Source organism: Sus scrofa, chromosome 9 (genome assembly GCF_000003025.6).
Source record: "Sus scrofa isolate TJ Tabasco breed Duroc chromosome 9, Sscrofa11.1, whole genome shotgun sequence".
Taxonomy (NCBI): domain Eukaryota; kingdom Metazoa; phylum Chordata; class Mammalia; order Artiodactyla; family Suidae; genus Sus; species Sus scrofa.
The window spans coordinates 53,543,434-53,558,266 of NC_010451.4; the positions used below are offsets into that span (position 1 = coordinate 53,543,434).

The 14,833-nt window shown below is 49.3% G+C and overlaps 1 protein-coding gene across 5 annotated transcripts in view; it reads right to left on the reverse strand.

Moving 5' to 3' along the window:
• KIRREL3 (kin of IRRE like 3 (Drosophila)) overlaps positions 1–14,833 on the reverse strand; it is a 572,756-nt gene that overhangs the window by 49,699 nt on the left and 508,224 nt on the right. The window lies entirely within an intron of this gene.

Here is a 14,833-nt window from a genome sequence, read left to right on the forward strand (position 1 = left end):
AGGGCTACAGCTACTGGCCTATCCCACAGCCAAAGCAGCACAGGATCCAAGCTGAGTCTGTGACCTACACCACAGCTCATGGCAATGCCGGATCCTTAGTCCACTGAATAAGGCCAGGGATAGAACCTGCATCGTCATGGATACTAGTCGGGTTCATTGCCACTGAGCCACAATGGGAACTCCCCCTCCCTGTCTTTCTTTCAGTCTCTTCTATGTCACAGTCTGAACATACATAGTAAAACCAGACACAGCCTGCCCTCCTGGAGGGGATAAAGAGAACTTGGTTACTCAAAGTGTGTGCCTGGGACAGACCTGCAGCCTCTGTGTCACCAGGGAGCTTATGAGAAACCCAGAAGCTTGTCCACCATGGGACCTCCTGAATCTGAATCTGTGATAATTTGTATCTACATTAATGTCCAAGATAATTTGTATCTATATTAATGTCTAATCCCCACTGCTTTCAGGGGTTCCTTGGATGATTACTAACTGATGAGAGCTTTGAGAAAAGGCTCAGTGGACAATGAGAACACCTATGGGGCCCTTGGTCCCTTGGTTGGCACCTCGTGACTCCCTGGGCTAGTGACTCCCTGGGCTAGTGCACTGCTATGGGATACTGGATTTGAAGGCAGACTCCAGGATGAATGTGTTTCGTAACTGGTTCCGTTGCAGGGTGGTTCTTGAACTTGGGATGATGGAGTCCTTCTTTTCTGGATCACTCTTAGGCATTCTTCCAGATTTAGCTAAGGTGTTGCCCAGTCCATAAGGTCTTTCTGGAATCTCCTGGTTGGACCAAGTGATTTTTGTCTTTGAGCCTCTATCACGCTGGGTATCCTTCTGTCTCTATATCTCACCTCTTCTATGGAAATGATCCGCAGGTGTTTGTCTCCCCTAGCCTGCAATCTCAACCATCCTGGTTGTTGCCACCAGGCCGAGAGCCTGCTGCTCCAGGGACTGGGGACATCCCATATGTGTCTGTTGAGCTGAACCTGGCTTCAGTCTATCCTTTTACAAACTGTATGATTGTGGGCGAGTTACCTAACCTGACAACATTAGCCCTCTTATCTGGGAAGTGGGGCAATAAAGACACCTGCAGGGTTGTTGTGACAATTACCTTTATCATATGAAGGTATGTAAAGGGCTAGACAAATATTATTAATGTTTACGTTTTTTTTTTTTTTTTGCCTTTTTAGGGCCACACCCACATAATATGGAGGTTCCCAGGCTAGCGGTCGAATCGGAGCTGCAGCCTCCAGCCTACACCATAGCCACAGCAATGCCAGATCTGGGCCACATCTGCTGTGACATCTATGCTGCAGCTTGCAGCAACACCACTGAATGAGTACAGGGATTCAACCTGAATCCTCATGGATACTAGGTGGGTTCTTAACCTGGTAAGCCACAATGGGAACTCTGATTATTAATGTCTACTTTTTAAGAATAATACTTAGTTTTGTTTATGTGGATGGCACTGGGCCAAGGTGCCTTCTTGTTTTATTCTAAGTACCCTTTGAAATAGGTGCTATTAGGATCTCTATGTCATAGATTAGGAAACTGGGGCTCAGAGAGGGCAAATTACTCAGCAGGTAAGGGGTAGAGTTAGAACTTAAATGCAGGTTTACTCACTAGTCAGCAGACCGCACACCTGCCTATGAAGCTGGGGCAGCACCTCACAGCCTTTGCCATCAACCCTCCAGCCTTCATCCAGACCCTTTATCCCTAGGCATTAGGACCCTGCATTACCATCCCCCAGCCTGATTTCAGAGGGCGTGGGGAAGCATTGGTGGGCTTGTAGTTTGTGATCAGAGATGTGTGCTAAGGGAGCGGAGGAATGATTTTTGCCCTTCAGATCCTCCTATTTCTCACTTTTGTCATTCTGCCTTGCGGTCAGGTTCTTGGCCCCGGTGTCATTCCAGGCTCCAGCTTCCTCGCGCACATCGATGCACCACCTAATGGCCAAAGTGCAGAACTGCACATAATTGCCAATGCGCAGAACTGTCTTGTAAATACAGGACTGGCATGTGCCAGTTTTTAAGGGTGTGCTTCTCACTTCCAGCTCAACATGCTTTCAGAAAATCCGTATTGAGTGCCTACGATGTGCCAGGCCCTAGTCAAAGCACTAAGGACATAAAAATCTCCCCCCAGTGAGTTTACATTCTAGTTGAGAGACAGACAATAAATGGACACGTGCATAGCACAGTGATGGGTGTTGGTACATACTAAAGAGAAATAAGACTGGGTGGGGAATAGAGAAATTCTAAGTTGGCCTCCAGGGCTCTCTTCTGGCTTTCTCCCATTCTCTCTGGCTGCTGCTGTAACTGGTGGTCTTCCCCAGGGTGTGCTTTTCCTGGCATAAGGTATTCTCTATCCTACCCACGGAGACGCACTTGGCCAACATCTGCATGCTGGTAAGTCCCAAACAGGCAAAACCTGTATTGTGGGGAATGGCACCACCATTCAATTACTGAAGCCAAAAGTCCGCATGTCTTTCTGGGTTCTAGTCTCCTTCATCTGGCATTGCTAACTATCCTGGCTAAAGCTCTGAAATCTCTCTTGAATTTGCCTCTCCTTTTCCTTCCTTAATAGTCTTCCCCCCAGCTCATGTCCTCATCATTTCTTGCTTGGGTCACAATACCTAATACCCTCTCCCCCAACCTCCACACTCTCCCAGGGTGATCTTGACAAAAGTTCGGTCATTCATCCAGCCATTCAATTGTTCATTCACTCACCATCTGCCAACTATCTAGCATTCCTTTGTCTTCAAATCTTTCACAGGTCCATCCAGATAAAGTCTGAACTTCTTGGTTCCTGCCAACCTCGCCTGCCTCATTCTCCATCACTTCTTAACAATTTATTCTTGTGGATAAGAATCACTTGCAATTGTTTCCCCACTTGTCACTTTCCCTTTCCTTTGCCCACTTGAAGGTCAGGCAGCTTTGATTCGAACGCCGAATCCTACATTTACTAGCTTGTGGCCATGGGCGTTTCTCAGCCTCTCTGTGCCTCAGTTCCCCCATTAGTAAAATAGAAAATATAATAAACCCAGACTTGCTGTGTAGCTGCCAGGATCAAGTGAGACCCAAAGTGGGCAAACACTTAATAAATGGTCCAGTGTTGTATACATGTTATTTGTTCTCCAAGCAGACTGGGCTCATTTCCTTGAAAGATGGTGTGAGGGTGCCTGGGGCTTAAATGTCTGGTGCTCTGTCTCCTTGGGGACACAGAGGTCTCTCTCCATTTCCCCTGCCCCATCCTCACGAGACATGGGGTGAAGACCCTGCTGTTCCCCGGGGCTGGTCTCCTGCCTTGTCTGCCTGTCCTTCCTCCCTCTCTGTCCCCCCACGTTCTATGTCCACGAGAGGGTGGCCATTGTGCCAGAAAGCTGTAAAGCAGTGCCCAGCTGACCCCACGCAGACAGAGGTGAGCCAGCTCCATTGAGCTTGGTCAAGTCCCTGATGGGCAGAATCGTTAAGTTTGGAGTGGTTTTTTTGTTTTGTTTTGTTTTGTTTTGTTTTGCTTTTTAGGGCCACACCCAAGGCATATGGAGGTTCCTGGGTTATGGATCTAATTGGAGCTACAGCTGTTGGCCTAGGCCATAGCCACAGAAACGGCAGATGTGAGAATATTTGCGATCTGAGTGAAGTCAGGGCTCGAACCCGAAACCTCATGGTTCCTAGTCGGATTCACTTCCACTGTGCCATGACGGGAACATCTGGAGCAGTTTCTTAAGTAGCAAAAGCTATTAACTGATATGCTCAGTAGGAACCTACTGCTCCTGAAAGACTGCCCAGAGCTCTGGGCTCCTCAGCACTGGGCCCCCTAGTAGTGACTCTCTACTCCGCTCCAGCTCCTTTCCACCTCCACTGTGGCCAGGTGACTGTCCTACAGGCTCCATCTTCGCTTCTCCAAGGTTCATGGCTCCTGCTGTTCCGGGGTAAAACCCAGTTCCTCAGCAGGGAGCGCATCCAAGGCTCTCTACAATGAGGCCTTCTCTCTCCAGCTCTCTCTCACGTGCTTCCGTTGCACGGGTCTGTTCCCCTCTCCGCAAGGATAGCCTGACCTTCACAACTACATGCTTACATTGGTGAAGGTCTCTCAGCTAAGAATGTCCTTACCCCGAGCCTTAACTGGCTGCAACCCCATTTTCTCTCCAATCGGCTCAAAGGCCACTGTTACCTTGTTAATGCTTGGTAATTTGTCACTGTCACTTCTTCCAGGAAGCCCTCTCTCAATCTCCGCCCCTGCCCTAAGACCAGGAGACGCCTCCACGAGCCCATGTGTTCCTCGGTGCCATTGCCATTGGTTGCCCCACAGGAGTGACCTCCTTGAAGGCTGGTCCTCGCCAGGTTCATTCTATCCTAGTACTTAGTACAGTGAGCTTGCATGAATCTTGGTTGGCTGGTGCCTTGTCTGATCCCACTGAGCTGGAATCAAACTTCCCCTGCTCCCTTGGCACTAGCCTTTTAAGTTTGCATCTGCCACAGTCCCCCTCTGTTGATTTGTGGGCCTGTTTTAGGTTCCCTACAGCTCCAGAGGAGAAGTCTTGCTGCATGTTTGCATTTTTATCCCCACCTAGCATGCTACCTTGGATGTAGCCTTAAGAAAATAGCACAAGTAACAATAATAATATAGATAATAGTTAACATTGATAGAGCGCTTATGACACTTCCTAAACTCTTCCAGTGCTACAAAAACAATCATTTAATCCTCACAGCCATCCTACACAAGGTACACACAGTCATTACGCATATTTTAGAGATGAGGAAACTGAGGCATGCAGCTGTGAAATGACTCGCCCAGAGCAATGGAGCTAGAAAGTAGTGGTGTTGGGGGTACATGCAGGGCGGTCAGATTTAGTGTATAAAAGTACAGGGGTCTAGATAAATTAGAATTTCAGATTAAGAACAAATACTTTTCAGCAGGTGAATGTTTATCTGAAATTCAAATGCAACTCTGGGCATCCTGGATTTGGTCTGGCAAGTCTATACACGTGTTAATTAGACGTACATAATTTAATAAATGTAGGTGTCTTCCCCCTTTGCAGACCTTTTCTACTCCCAGTCAGGTCTATTTAAAGGAGGTTTGGGGTAGGCTGCAAATAGCATGTGTTTAAGCTATGCCGCCCCACGTATTCAGTGGTGCCGTTGCCCAGACACTTTTCCTGGGGGGCTGGGGCCAGAAGAAAGGAAGAGAGGTGGCTGGAGGCTGCGTTTCAGCTCTGGCCCTGCCCCTAGCCTGGGGGGTCTTGGGCTACCTGAGCTAGGGGTCCCTGACTCCATCAACCTGCCAAGGTCAGGACACAGGGAAGCCTGCTTTCTACCTGGAGCTCCCATCGTGTGGGGGAAAAGACGGTAGGCAGGGGCCTGGCTCGGCTCCTGGTTTTGTGACTGTGGGCAAACGGCTTCATCCTCTGGGCAAGACAGCATCTGTGTTACGGATGTTATGGTATTGATTTCACAGCACTGTTGTGCAGATGAAAGGGTTAATACAAGTGCCTTGTCCCAGCAGTTGACCCCAGATGAAGAATTCGTGGGTTCCCTGTGTGATTACTGTCTGTGCAGTAAGGGACTCCCCTTGGAGCCAGAGAGCCGCACTTACATGTGAAATCGCTTGTTTCAACCTCTTGCTGTGTTACCTCCTGGATCTGCACCCCCAGCCTTGGCCTCCCTGGACGTTGTGGTCAGCACCTTGCCTTGAGGCACCCAAAAAACTGCCATGGTGACAAGGAGAGGGTAAGAGGCCAGGATGGGTAGGGATGCCCGGGGACGGGGGGCAGGGGGAAGGCAAGGGAGACAGGTGCTGTCAGGGACAAAGTCAAACAAAGTCACTCGCTTCCCTCCTCACATCAGGAAGGGTGAGCATTCTGTTTATTTCCGATTAAACCCTAAAAGGATCTGAGCCATCTCATCAGTGAGGAGCTGTTTGTGAGGAGACGGATGTCTCATTAATACTGAGCACACAAGTGAATCACAAGATGTGTGTAGAGTACAGGGTGGGAGGGGGTGACTGGGGGGGCGGAGGGCGCGGGCAGTTGGCTCCATGCAAGCAGAGGGGGGCATGTGTGCATGGGTGTTTGTGTGTACCTGTGCCTATGTGTGCCTTTATGTGTATCTGTGTGTGTGTGTGTGTGTGCATGCCTATGTGTGTACCTGTGCCTGTGTGTACCTGTGTGTGCTCTTGTGTGTGTGTGTGTGTATCTATGTGTGTACCTGTGCCTGTGTGGGTCTGTGTGGGCCTGTGTGTATCTATGCCTATGTGTATCTGTGTGTGTGTTTGTATGCCTATGTATGTACCTGTGCCTGTGTGTACCTGTGTGTGCTTGTGTGTGTGTCGCCTATGTGTGTACCTGTGCCTGTGCGTATCTGTGTATGCCTATGCCCATGTGTGTGTATATGTGTGCCTATGGGTGTACCTTTGTGTGTACCTGTGCCTGTGTGTGCCTTTGGGTGTGTACATGTGTGTCTGTGCCTGGGAGTGTACCTGTGTCTATGTATACCTGTGTCTGGGTGTGTGTGTGTCTTCGTGTGCTTGTGCCTTGTCTGTACCCAAGCCTGTGTCTCTGGTCGGCGCTGGGTGACAGTGGTGTCATCGCGTGTGAGGAGTAGGCGTGAGGGGCCCGCAACAGCCCCTTTGGTGGCCGGAGGAGAAAATGGCAAGGGAAGGCAACTTGCGAGGGCAGCAAGAGGAGCAGGGGGCACGTGGGACCCCAGGGGCAGGCAGGGGGAAGAGGGGAAACATCCCTTGGGCCACCTGAGGGATGGCTTGTCCTGCGGAGGAAGGGACTTGCCGGCCTGCAGCTCGGCTCCTGTGCCCATGGCCACAGGGCAGTGAGAGCCCATCTCAGGCACGCATCTGCCTCGAAGCGTCTCCCAATGACTCCAGCTCATCCTGACTTTGACTTGACTTGGGATTCTCCTGCTCAACCCGCCTGGGTCCGGGAGGAAGTCTCTCGGGGTGTCACGAGTCATCATTTCCTTCTTTAGCCTCATAGAAGCCTCATGCCCTGGGGCCTCGTCACAGCTGTATCTTACAGGTGGGGAAGCTGCACCATAAAATGGGACAAGTCACAGAACTCACAGCAGGGGGCCAGAATCCAGCACTGGCCCTTGGGAGCCTGGAGGTGCTCTCCTAACCCCGGGGCTGCCTGGCTGCATCGTCCTGAGAGGCTACCTCTGCCCTCCGCTCTCCAACGGCATGAACGCAGCCACCCAGACCCAGCAAAGCATCTGGGGATGGCGAGTGTCTGGGCTGGTCCCATAAATAGGAAGCAGAGCTGGTGTGGTTGTTTTGCTCATGGTTCCCAGCCAGCCACGGAGCACCCTCGAGGGGCTCTGTGATTGTCCCTAAGGAGGGGATGGAGGCCAGGTGGAACCTTCCCGCCAATACCTGGAGCCTTAGGAGTCCTCACAGAGATTGAGGAGCAAGGGGAAAGGGTCACCTCTTTAGGGGCGTGCAGGATAAACACATGACATCCCAATCATTGGCTTTTAAAACGAGAGAACACTGATGTTTGCATTATAAAACCGTCTATTTGTTCCATATGGTAACTGAAGCAGTGCAGGGAAGATGGAGGAGACAGAGAAGTGACAGAGCTGACGGAGGGGGACACACAGGGCCAGACAGGCAGGAGGAGAAGAGCTGAAGCCGAGCGAGGGCAAAGTCATCCACTCGGGAAAAAGATAAACGGAGCAGAGAAAACACACTGTCCCTTGTCACGGGCAGCCGTAAAGCCAAGTGGCAGTGTGCCAAGCAAGGAAAAAAAGCAAAATGCTTTCTCTGGGCTGCTTGCCACAAAAATTCATTTCAGGGAATCCCAGAAAACCGCTAAACGCACCTTTCGACTTTATGCAAATTTACCAAATCCACTATTTGCCAGAATCCTGAGAGGAAGAAATCATTCTTTTTCTGATCTGAGCCTGTTTTTGAAAAAGCACAAGCCTCTAAATTTGAAAAAGGGCAATTCTTTTAGAATTCATTATAGGAAGTGTTTCACTGCTCATCCGTACTTTAGCATTATGGATATTTTTGAAATTTCCTATCTTCCTCGTTTTTCACCTCAGAAATTGGTGAGCATTGCTTCACATTTTATACAGGGAGGGCATGCTTTATAGCGAACATTCCTGCTTTACAGTCTGCTAGGGTGCTGTGTGCGATGTGGAACGTGGAAATGCTCTGCAAACCTGGGTACTCAGGTCGATGCCTGCGCTCAGGGTGCAGGTGGGGTTACACAGGTTGGGGTCCTACAAGTTGACCCCAAGATGGAGACCTGAGGATATTTAGAGGGGAAGCCCCTCCAGACCACCCCTTGATGGGAGTAAGAGGGGGCAGGATTGGGCAGAGGGGTGGGACCGTGGTGCCGGCACCTTGAGAGTCTCAGCAGATCCTACAGGAAGCTGTGAAGCTGGGGGGCGGGGGGCTGTGGGTAGTCCCATTCCAGGAGAGCAGGCTGGACTGTATGTCCTGGGGGCCAGTCACTGGAAGTGGACATCTTCCCCTTGGCAGCAGGTAATCCCTAGAGGGATGCCCAGAGAGCTGGCCAGCTGATAGAAGGAGTCCTTCTGTCCTGGAAGGGGGAAGGGAAGTCGGGGTGGCCATCACAGTGTCCACTGTGGGGCATGTGCATAGGGGGGTGTGTGGCCTCTTCTCTCGGAGTGGGTGGGGGTGGGGCTCCCCCTTTCTCATCACTACTCTGGTGGGTGGGGATGGCTTTCATCCCAGGTGCTCTGTAGCACAGAATATAGCCCCTTCAGAAAAGAGCCGAGTGGTTGGCCAGGAGAAGATGCTGGCCCTGCTCTGTGCTCTGGACCTGGACCTGATTCACCAGGTCAGGGAAGGACTCCCCATCTGCCTCTGGTCATCCCTGCTGCTGGTATTTGCTGGTGTCGGTGGGCTGGTTGTGGGGCCACCCAATCCCTGCATCTCTGGCTCCAAGGAAGAGGATAAGGGGTGAGGAGTGGGCACGGTCTTTGCTCTCAGACAGACCTGGGGACCTCTTCACGGGATGACCTTGGGAAAGTTTCTAAACTTCCTGAGCCTCAGTTTCCTCATCTGTAAAGTGGAGCTAAAACAGACTTCTTGTGGTGCAGGATTGAATAAGCTTTGTCATCAAAGCTCAAGTCAGATACATGACTTGCAAATATTTTCTCTCATTCTATAGGTTGCCTTTTCATTTTGTTGCTGATTTCCTTGGCTGTGCAGAAGCTTTTTAGTTGGATGGAATCCCATTTATTTATTCTTGCTTTTGTTGCTTGTGCTTTTGGTGTCAAATCTAGGAAATCATTCCCAAGACCAGTGTCAAGGGACTTTTCCCCTTTGTTTTCTTCTAGGAGTTGTAGGGTTTCAGAGTCTTACGTTCAAGTCTTTAATCCATTTCAAGTTCATGTTTGTGAGTCCAACTTCATTGTTCTGCCTATGATTATCCAGTTTTCCCAACACCATTTATTAAAGAGACCATCCTTTCTTCATTGGATATTCTTGGCTCCCTTGTCACATATTAGTTGACTGGATATGTGCAAGTTTATTTCTGGGCTCTCTCTTCTGTTCCATTGATCTAGGTGTCTATTTTTATGCTGGTACTGTACTGTTTTGATCATTATGGCTTTTTTCCCCACATTTTTGGCCGCCCCAGAGCATATGGAATTCCTGGACCAGGGATCAGAATGGAGCTGCAGTTTCCACTTACACTGCAGCTGCCACGACACCTTATCTTTTAACTCACTGGGCTGGCCTGGGGATCGAACCCTGTGTCCTGGTGCTGGGAGACTCAGTTGATCCTTTTGCACCACAGCGGGAACTCCTGATTACTCCAGCTTTTAAAGAAACTTTTTAGTCTTACGTTTAATGTTTTTTTTTTTTTTTTTTTTTTTTTTTTTTTTTTTTTTTTTTTGTTAAACCATGGCCTTGTAGGATGGCTTGAAATCAGGAAGTGTGATGCCTCTAGCTTTGTTCTTCTTCCTCAGGGTTGCTTTGGCTATTTGGAATCTTTTGTGACTTCACACAAATTTTAGGATTTCTTTCTTTCTCATGGCTGAGTAGTATTCCATTGTATGTATGTACTACACCTTCTTTATCCACTCATCTGTCAGTGGACACTTGGGTTGCTTCCACTTCTTAGCTACTGTGAATAATGCTGCAGTGAACATGGGAATACAACTGCTTGTAAAAGATCTTGATTTCAATTCCTTTGGAAAAATCCCAGAAGTGGGATTGCTGGATCATATGGTAGCTCTATTTTTAATTTTTTGAGAATGTCATACTGTTTTCCAGAGTGGCTGCTCCAATTTACATTCCCACCGACAGTGTACAAAGGTCTCCTTTTTTCCGCATCCTTGCCAATTCTTGTTGTCTCTTGTCTTTTTGATGAAAGACTGTTCTAACAGATGTGAAGTGATATCTCATCGCGATTTTGATTTGCATATCACTGATGATTAGTGACACTGAGCACCTTTTCATATGCCTGTTGGCCATTGGTATGTCCTCTTTGGAAAACTATGCATTCAGTTTCTCTGCTTTAATTTTGAGGGTTTTTTTTCTTTTTTTTTTTTTGCTATTGAATGGTATTCTTTGTATGTTTTATTCTTTCTATAATGGACTATTATATTATTATATTACATTATTCTGTAATGGAATACTATTCAGCCATGAGAAAGAAGGAAATTTTGCCATTTGTGACAACTTGATTCAATTTGAGAGCATTATGCTAGGTGAAGTAAGTCAGACAGAGAAAGACAAATACTGCGTTAGATCACATTATGAAATCTAAAAAAAAAAGCTGAATTCCAAGAGACAGTAGAGTGGTGGTTACCAGGGGCTGTGAGTGCAGAATATGGAGAGATATTGGTGGAAGGGTACAAACTTCCAGTTTTAAGATTAACAAGTTTTGGGGATCTAATGCACAGTATGGTGACCACAGTAATTATACTGTATCATATATTTGAATACTGCTAAGAGAGTAAATTGTATATGTTCTCACTACTAAAAAGAAATGGTAATTATGTGATGGGATGGAGGTGCTCGCTAATGCAGAGGTGGTAATCATATGCAATATATAAATGTATCAAATCAACACACTGTATACCTTAAATTTTGCATAGTGTCCTATGTCAGTTACATCTCAATAAAGTTGGACAAAAAGAAAGGTCAAGTAAAATACTATGTGCAATGTAAGAGAAGCAATGAGGAAAGGGCCCTGGTATCTCATGGTGACAGTGGCCATGGACGACCTTATCAGATCTGCCCAGAAATCCATACGGGGCAGGTAAGTGTGACAAAGTGCAGACCTGGGTGGGAGACTGGCCTGGGATGGAGAAGGCTTCTCCCTGGTCATTGCTGATGTTTATAGTAACTTTGCACTTTACAACGTCAATGATTGCAAGCCTAGGAGGTGCAGCCATAGTCACCCAGTGGGTAGGCACCCTCACATCCCTAAAAGTGGGTGAAGGGGGCTGTTTCAGGGATGAGAAACTAAAGCTGGGTGTCAAGAATGAGGATTCTTATTTATTTTATTTTATTTATTTATTTTTTTAGGGCTGCACCCGAGCCATATGGAAGTTCCCAGGTTAGGGGTCGAATCAGAGCTGCAGCTGCCAGCCTAGGCCACAGCCATAGTAACACCAGATCCAAGCCCCATCTGTGACCTACACAGCAGCTCATGGCAATGCAGAATCCTTAACCCACTGAGCGGGGCCAGGGATTGATCCCCCGTTCTTGTGGATACTCGTCTTGTGTGTTACTGCTGAGCTACAATGGGAACTCCTATTTTATTTATTTATTTTAATTTTAAAAATTATTTATTTATTTTTTGTCTTTTGTCTTTTTTAGGGCCACACCCGCGGCATATGGAGGTTCCCAGGCTAGGGGTCTAAACAGAGCTGTAGCCGCCGGCCTATGCCACAGCCACAGCCATAGCAACATGGTACCAGAGCCATGTCTGTGACCTATATCACAGCTCACGGCAACGCCAGATCCTTAACCTACTGAGCGAGGACAGGGATCGAACCCGAAACCTCATGGTTCCTAGTTGTATTCGTTAACCACTGAGCCACAATGGGAACTCCTCCTATTTAATTAAATTAATTTATTTATTTTCTTTGGTGTGGCATATGGAAATTCTTAGGTCAGGGATTGAACTCGAGCCACAGCAGGGACAACGCTGAGTCCTTAACTGCAAGGCCACCAGGGAACTCCAAGAATGAGGATTTTAATCTCTGTCTGCCCTCAAGCCTAGAGACCTTTCCACTTGATTGCTCCTCAGTGGGGGCTGGGCAGCCTGGGGCAGTGTGAGGGCTCAGGTGCCCTGGCCCAGGATGGAGGGGGCCCCCAGGCTGGATGGTGGCCTCCTGGGTCAGCTGTCCCCTGGCCCTGACTCTGACGCACTCTAGGTCTCTCTTCATCTGGACCCCGCAAGCTCCCAGTATCCTCGACACTCTGGGGTCAGTCCTCTTCCACCCTTTGGGGAGGGAGGCGCCCCGGACCCTTGGAGCGCAGTCATCCCTCAGGATGAATATTCCCACTCACGGCTTGTGCCCGGACCTCAGCTGGATAATAAATTCTCTCTATTGAGTCTGAGGAATGTTTTTTCTTCCCCTTCTCCTTTGGCCTGTCTCACTCTTGCTGGCCTCGGGGAGGCTGGCCCTCATCTGGGTTGTGTGAGTCCCCAAAGGCCATCAATATCTCTGTCCCCAATGCTCGCAAGGCACAGCCACTCTGCTGGGCTCTCTGCCTGCAGCCACCCCAGGAAACTTCCCTAGGAGGTGAGCGGGAGGGGCTGCTGTCTTCTTGGAACACCCATCCTTCCTTTCTGACTTGTGGGCACCCAATGACCTTCAGGCTTTGATGAAGTGCCTCCCATGACCCCTAATGCGCTGTGGCTGGATATAGGAAGCAGGGCACAGTCTCGTTCTTGTGTGACCCAGGGCCCAGCACGGTGTCTCGGCTGTGGGGCTGAGCTGGGTGGGAGCCTCCCTTTTCCTTCTTAGGTGCTCCCAGGCCTCGAGGATGGAGGTACTCCCAGACCCAGTGGGGGTCTGGCTGGGTACAGGAGTCTGACTGGGGTGACTTCTTGGCAGTCTAGCTGGGTGCAGGAGACTGGCTGGGTATGGAGGCCTGCCTGGGTGCAGGGGCCTGCCTGGGTTCAGGAGCCTGCCTGGGTGCAGGAGCCTGTTTGGATGCAGGAGCCTGGCTGAGGGGGTAACTTCTCAGGAGCAGCCCTGTCTCATGCCTCCTTTTGTCTCCTGCCCCAGCTGAGAGCTTGCCCAGGGCTGGTGCTCAAGAGATGGGTGTTGAGTGAAGGGGAGGAAGAGATGCCTGCATGAATCGGGGTTGGTAGGAAGACTAAGCTTCCAGATGGGGATGCTTGGAGAGGGGCAGATCTAGAAACACTAGCAAACACTAGTACGGACTGGGCCTCCACGTGGGACTCACAGGCCGATGTAGGGCATCGCTAGCTTGGAGATGGCTACAGGCATTTGAATCACCTTGAGTTTGGGGCCTAGGACAGCTGGTGTCCCCAGACCTCAGATAGGTCGTTTATCCTCTGTGTTCCTCGCTCTTCACTTTTAAGCACCTTTCTCTCTGGGACCCGTCGGCTCGACCCAGCTCAGATCCTTACTTACCCCCGTTGTTGTTGCTGTCTCCCCTCTCAGGCTTCTCCTTCCCTTTGATTAGCAACCGACTCACCGTGGGAAGCTTTCTGTGCATGGTGGACACGCCATAAAAAGAGACAGGACAGCACAGAGTTGCTGGGAGTGTCCGGGGATCAGAATATATGGGTTTCAGTTCGAATCTACATCACTGTCACTGTGCAGGAGTCTGGGGTGTCAGTGCTGCATATATACGTGTCGCCAGGGAGCAGCCCATCAGCTGCTCAGAGGAGTGGGGGTGGGGTGAAGTGTTCTGTGCCGGTTTGAGGTGAAATGTATTAGATGTGTCTTGAAGCCACAGTCAGCTTCTGTGATGGGCATTAACGTTTGTGGCTAGAGGCATGGCTAATCCAAATTTGATACATAATTGAATGTATCATTTGCATTTGACTTTGGAACACATCGTGTGTGTGTGTGTGTGTGTGTGTGTGTGTGTGTGTGTGTGTGTGTAGGGGAGGCAAAGTGGCTTTCCTTCTGGACTGTGTTTTCTTTAGACTCCCATTAGAGTTAATTTGCATTCACTGGACAAAGTCCCCTGGAGAGGCGGGCAGAGCTTTCACTGCAGAAGCAGCCTGGACTTGTCCACAAGGCTGGTCATGGGAATCCCAGGAGCTCAGACTTCCTGGGTTCTAAGACACTGTGTCAGTGGACATGCCATCGGGCCAGGGAGGAAGAGTTGTCTTTGGAGTCAGACCTGGTACTGATCGTGGCCTTGCTTACTAGCTCCCATCTCACTGGGTGCCCTGCAGCCCAGATGTGTTTTTCAGAAAGGGTGATTTCAGAATCCAGACTTTTTTCTATTTGCCTTCAATGAGCCAAAAGGCCCATCCTTTTGCTCTATTTTTTTTTCTTGTCTTTTTGAGGCCACACCCACAACATATGGAAGTTCCAAGGCTAGGGGCCAAATTGGAGCTGCAGCCGTCAGCCTACGCGATAGCCACAGCAATGCCAGATTCAAGGCACATCTGCTACCTATACCACAGCTCATGGCAATGCCAGATCCTTAACCCACCGAGTGAGGCCAGGGATCAAACCCTCTTCCTCATGGATACTAAGTCGGGCTCTTAACCTGCTGAGCCACAATAGGAACTTCGAATCAGTTTCCAAGGGCTTATCAAATACTTATGACAGACATCTGGTAACAGAGAGGCCCTTGAGACATAGAGGAAGGTCTGTGCACGGTCTCCGTCTGGACG